Below are 6,405 nucleotides of genomic sequence, written 5' to 3'. Positions count from 1 at the left end.
CTTGTAATATGAATTTAATCCATCAATATTTTAAACTGCTTTAAAATAATAAGGTATCTTTAAATTGTGAACCGTTTCACAATAACTAATTGGCCAAAAACAAAAAAAAATTTATAAAAGTTCTCGGCATAATCAAGGAAAAACAAAACAAGCCTGTTTCTTATTTTATACACGGTTTTATCTGTAAAAACGGAAACAAGAATTGTTTTTTTTTTTTTTTTAAATCTGTCCCCTGTGAACAGTAACAACAAGAAAAAAAATTCTTTTCTCATATGCTTTTCAAATCGGCATAAACAAAAACAACCGCAAAAAAACTTTAATCGGTTTTTCAGGAAAAATCGAGAGAGAAAAAAAACAGAATTTTTTTTTTAATACTGTTCATCCGTGAACAGTACAGAAACAGCAGAAAAAAATTTCACGGCTATAAAAAAAATTAAAAACAGCCCCAAAATATTTTTTCAAATCGGCAAAACTAATTTCCATTTACATCTCGATTTAATAAATCGAAACATCTACAAATTATCATATTATTATCTTAACCGATTAAAAATAACAATATGAGAATCAAATGGAAATAAAGCAACAAAAAAACGCAACAATCTGCAAAAAAAAATTCCTCTCGGCACAAATTTTTTTTTCAACCAAACCATTAATTTTTTTTTTGAAACCCTAATGTTGTTTACAAACGATTTTATGAAAATCATCAAAATTAAAATTCGTGGCCTTGGCTCTGATACCACTTGTGGGATTTATCTGTATGCATCCCTTTAAATTTAAGGACTATAACGAATTTATCATGATGAAAGCATGTCATAAAATAAATTGCATAAACAAAAGGGTAAAGAGATGACGAAATAACCTTCGGTCCTAGCTTATATGGCCTATGAACAATATCGCAATGATATTCTCCTATCAGTTGCACCCAAGATGATATGAGAAATGCCCTTTGATTATGCTAGAATCGATCCAAAAATTAACTAATTAATTTTTAGGTTTTTTGTGTTTTTCGTAGAGATGAGAGGCGAGGATTAGGTTAGAATGAATTAGGTTAAAAAATGATCTCACCTCACCTCTTATTGTAACCGAAAATAAGAAGGATGAGGGAGATATTTTTTTTCTCTAAAATTCTCGGCCCAAATCCCGAAAAATAGAAGAGATATCTTTTTCTTTTTCGGTTATTCCAAAAATGTATAAAATGTGTTAAATTGTCATCTAGTGAGGATCGAACCCATGACCTCTTGGTTTGAGTACCCTCACTATTACCACTATGACACATTCATCTTGTTGATTTAAATATAACCGATTACATTTAATTACGAATTAACAGATTAATTCGTCCAAGCTAACATTACATACATTTAATTAAATATAACTTTTTATATTCAATTTACGAATTGACAGTTAATTCATCTCAACTAATATTATTTAATCTTCACTAAATAATTGTCTCATCAACACATTGACTAACTGTTTAGTCATATAGGCATCAATGTGATCATATTTCTATAACCACATCTCTCAAACACATCCTATAGATGTGACCTTTAGGGACCAGTTGATCACCGCCATCTGTATGATAATAACGTCAAACTTTCTAACAAGCCAACCGTTATTAGGTAATCGTTAATCAACTGACTAAATACGAAGTATACCCTTGTGAACCTGTAAGAGATTTACAAATGTTATCACACTAATTTGTGGAGGACACAAGCTCCAACAGAACAAGCTGCGTTCTACTTGAAGGATGCGGCTGGAGAGTGGTGGGACAAGGTTAGGGAGAGTGCCTTGGACTTGTATGTAAAACATGGGTTGTCTGCTATACCTTGGGGTGAGTTTAAGAGAGTTGTGAGACGCGAGTTTGTGCCGGAACATATGCGTAGTAAGCTGAGAGAGGAGTTTGATGACTTCAAGATGACTTCTGATATGACGGTGGCTGAGTATTATCACAAGTTCAACGAGAAGTCTAGATATGCAGAGGATATTGGGCTGAAACAAGAGAACTTGGCGTTGAGGTTTGAGAAGGGGTTGACACCCAAAATTATGGAGAAGTTGCCGGTAGGAGTCCTTACTGATGTTAAGTAGGTGAATGAGCGTGCTGGGAGAGCTGAGAGGTTGGTAGAGATGGCTAAGGAGAACAGAGAGAGAGCTTCTGAGAAGAGGAAGGCTGAGAGTGAGGGTGGTGGTCAGTCTAGTTACAAGAGGGGTGGCCATAACCAGGTGAGAACTTGTTGGAGTATGTGTCCTCAACAATAGTGCGATCACAATATGTTTAAATATCAAATTAAGAATACGTAAGTGATCATTAATTTATATAGTCAACTGATCAACATTAATCAGTAATGATTGGCTAACTAGAGTTTGACATTAGTGTCGTTTGACGGTGGTGATCAGTTGATCCCTTAAGGTCACACCTAAAGGACAATTCCCTTAATAGACAAGTTTGATTAATTGTATGACGATACAAGTTAATCAATTCCTTAAAATTGAACAATTCAATTATGAGAGAGAATATTTATATCTTATTGTAATTGGATTAAATAAGATTTATTTTAGTAATTAAAATACTTTATTACTGAAATTAATTATTGTTTGTGAAACAATTGAGATAAGAATGAATGGTTAATTATAATTACAATATGTTGTGAAATATAATTATATGACCCATTTTATTTATGTGATCAAGAATCACTAGTCAATTTGTTGTATGTAAATTAATTAATTTAGAAAATGATATTTATTTGATAAATTTGCATTAAATTAATTAGTAACATGTAACATACTACATGTGACATATTGTGTGACAAATGACAAATTGACAAAACAAAATGGTAGTCCATTTTATGTATATGGACCGAATTGAGGAGGGTTTAGAGGATGGTGGATGATTTATTTTAATAAGCTAGAATAACATCATGATCACCCTACTCTACATAGCCCTACAAGCCTATTTTTGGAGAAGTGAAAAACCAAAAGCAAGATGCCAGGCTCTTCTACCCGGCGCCTTCCTCTTATATTATGAGAATTTGTTCTCATTTTTACACTACTCCATCATTCATTCATTCCACATGAATTTTTGCTCATCTCTCTCATTTCTCTCTATACTTGTTTTAGATTACATGAATATTGTTCATCAAAAATTCTAACCACAATATTAGATTACTAGTGTAGTAATAAGAATATTATTAGAATTATTTTAAGGATACTAGTATATTAATATAGTTAATTAATATATTAGTTTAAGGGATTTGTCTTGGGTGCAATCAAAGGAGGATCTCTGCTTTGGGATTTTGGAGGATCATCCATCATATTTAAGTTCAAGAACAAATAAAGAAGGTGACCTTGTTTGTTCCCTTATTTCGAGCCACCCAACAATGTAAAAGACATTGTTTTTCTTATTTAATCACCTATTTAGTTATGCATACACTAGATCTTAAGAACACAAATTAAAAGGTTAATTAGTTCACTATTAGAAGAGTCTAATAATAGGTACATGAACCTAATAGAGCTTACTCTTCGGGGTCGGGTTTTAGTGGTGGAGCTTCTTACGGGCGTGGCCGTGGTGGTGGTAGTAGAAGCTGGGGTTTGTCTTGTTTTAACTGTGGTGGTGTGGGCCACAAGAGACATGAGTGTACCAGTGTAGCGGGCAGGGGTTTTCTGAGGCAGTCACAGGGGAGTTTCTCTCAGGCTCCATCTCAGAGATATGCTAGTAACAGGCCGGCTGGGTCGTGGAATAACCAGGGTGGTCAGAAAAACAATGGTGGGGCTAACCGCAATGGCGGTAATTCATATCAGAGACCAGTGAAGAATAACAGCCAGGGTCGGCTGCTAAGCCGTTTACTTCTGCTAGTACTATCCAGGGAGGTGGACAGAAGACCAGTGGTAAGCTGTTCGTGATGGAGAAGAAGGCAGCTGAGGATGATGCACACGTTATCACGGTTACTTTTCTTGTTAATGGAGTCTTTACCTTTGTTTTTTTTTTATTCGGGGGCATCGCAGTGGTTTGTATCATCGAGTCATGCTAAGATTTTGGGTTTGAGAGAGTATGAGTCTGTAAAAGAGGAAGGTTTTATACCATCGAGTGAGTCTGTATCTTGTGGGAGGTTGTATAGGGGTTTGTCTATGATAGTTAGGCAGGTTGACCTACCAGTGGACTTGTTAGAATTTCCCTTGGATGGTTTTGAGATGATAGTTGGTATGGACTGGTTGGGTAAGTACAAGGCTAGAATAGACTGTCATCAGAAGAGAGTCTCTTTGAGAGGTCCTAAGGGAGTTAGTGTGTCTTATCGTGGGTTTGTTGTCAAACCCAAAGTTAAGTTGATTGCAGCAGTGACCTGGAAGTCTTATCTGAGGAAGGGGTGTCCGTTGATCTTATGCCATGTGAGAGATCATAGTATGGTGAGTCCGACAGTTGAGCAGATACCAGTGGTGGGGGAGTTTCCAGATGTCTTTCCGGAGGAGATACCGGGTTTGCCATCGGAGAGGGAGATAGATTTCAGTGTGGAGCTGAAACCAGAGACAAGACCAATCTCTAAGGCCCCATACCGCATGGGTCCTAAGGAGTTGGAGGAGCTGAAGAAGCAGCTGGATGACTTGATTGAGAGGGGATACATTAGACCTAGTGTATCACCGTGGAGAGCACCAGTCTTGTTTGTGAAAAAGAAAGATGGGAGTTTGAGGTTGTGTATCGGCTACAGAGAGCTGAACAGGGTTACCGTGAAGAACAGGTATCCTTTGCCAAGGATAGATGATTTGTTTGATTAGTTGAACGGGGTAGCAGTCTTTTCTAAGATTGATTTGAGGTCGGGTTACCATCAGGTGAAGATTCGGGATGAGGACATACCGAAGACAACTTTTACATCGAGGTATGGTCACTATGAGTATGTTGTGATGCCGTTTGGGTTGTCTAATGCACCTGTAGTGTTTATGGATTTGATGAACCGGGTCTTCAGTCAGTTTTCGGATCAGTTTGTGGTGGTCTTTATCGATGATATCTTAGTCTATTCTAAGACTAAGGAGGAGCATGAGGAGCATTTGAGGTTAGTGTTGCAGACTTTGCGAGACAATCAGCTGTATGCAAAGTTGTCTAAGTGTGAGTTTTGGCTCGAGGAAGTTGCTTTTCTGGGGCATGTGATTTCAAAGAAGGGTGTAGCTGTGGATCCGGCCAAGATAGAGGCAGTTACTCGGTGGGAAGCACCGAAGAATGTGGCAGAGATCAGGAGTTTCTTGGGTTTGGTAGGATACTATCGTCGGTTCGTGAAAGACTTTTCCAAGATAGCCAGACCTATGACAACATTAATGAGGAAAGAGAACAGGTTTCGTTAGGATGAAATTTATGAGACGGCGTTCCAAACATTAATGAAGCGTTTGACCACATGGTCGGTTTCTCACTTGGAGATTTACTTTTCGGTTACTTGTCGTTAGGAGCACCTAGACCAAAACAATATTTATAACTTCACAAACAACTCTACTATTAGTAAAGAGGCAAGTAAAGGTCGGATCCCAAGGGACGGGTATTGATATAGGATTTTCGATTGCAAGTAGCGGTGTCTAGGGGTGTCACGATCTGGGGTTTAGATGAGAAGATCACTAAACTAAATAGCAATAAAAGTAAACAAGCAAGATGATTAAAAGGAGATGTAAACAATTGATTAAAAGCACTAGGGTGTCATGGGGTCATAGGGGATTCATGGGAATTGATCATACAAACACATTCTCAAATTATAAGCAAGCAATTATTGTTGTGTTGGATCGAGTTGGTTTATATCTTACAATCCTAGGAAGGTTTGGGTCCCGGAGCCGAATCGATTAGATTGTACAACACCTACAAGTCGACTTAATCCTCCCTACTCAACTGTATGCATGGTCTAATGAGACTCGAGTTGGTTTATGTCTTAAAAGTCTCATTGAAAAGGTAAGTGATGGGTAAAAAATGTAAGGATTCATAGGCTCACATTTCATCAAACATAATATGTTCATAAGTTGAGATCACAACAAGCAAGCAAATAAACTATGAAAACATATTAAATTAAGCATGAATCATCCCCCATGTTGGTTTCCCCTAATTACCCATTAACCCTAGTTAAGGAAACTACTCACTCATTATCAAGTTTGACATGTTAACAAGGTTGTCAATCACATTAACAAAGCAAAACATGATGAATAAATGAAGATGATTAACAATAATTAAAAAGGGATTAAGAGAATTATACCTACTAATTATTCCAAAATAAATCAAAGAATAATAGAAGTACTTGATGATTGATTGGAAGGTTGTCAATCTCCCAATAATAATCCAAATAATCTTCAATTACCCAAAATAAAAGATGAACAAAAGAGAAATTAAGGAAATGAGATTTGTATTAATATTTGATTAGAAGTTGATTACAAGATTAAGAAGAGATTAGA

This window comes from Silene latifolia, chromosome 9, assembly GCF_048544455.1.
Source record: "Silene latifolia isolate original U9 population chromosome 9, ASM4854445v1, whole genome shotgun sequence".
Lineage (NCBI taxonomy): Eukaryota > Viridiplantae > Streptophyta > Magnoliopsida > Caryophyllales > Caryophyllaceae > Silene > Silene latifolia.
The sequence above is the reverse complement of the archived record's forward strand: the minus strand, read 5'-3'. Positions refer to the sequence as shown.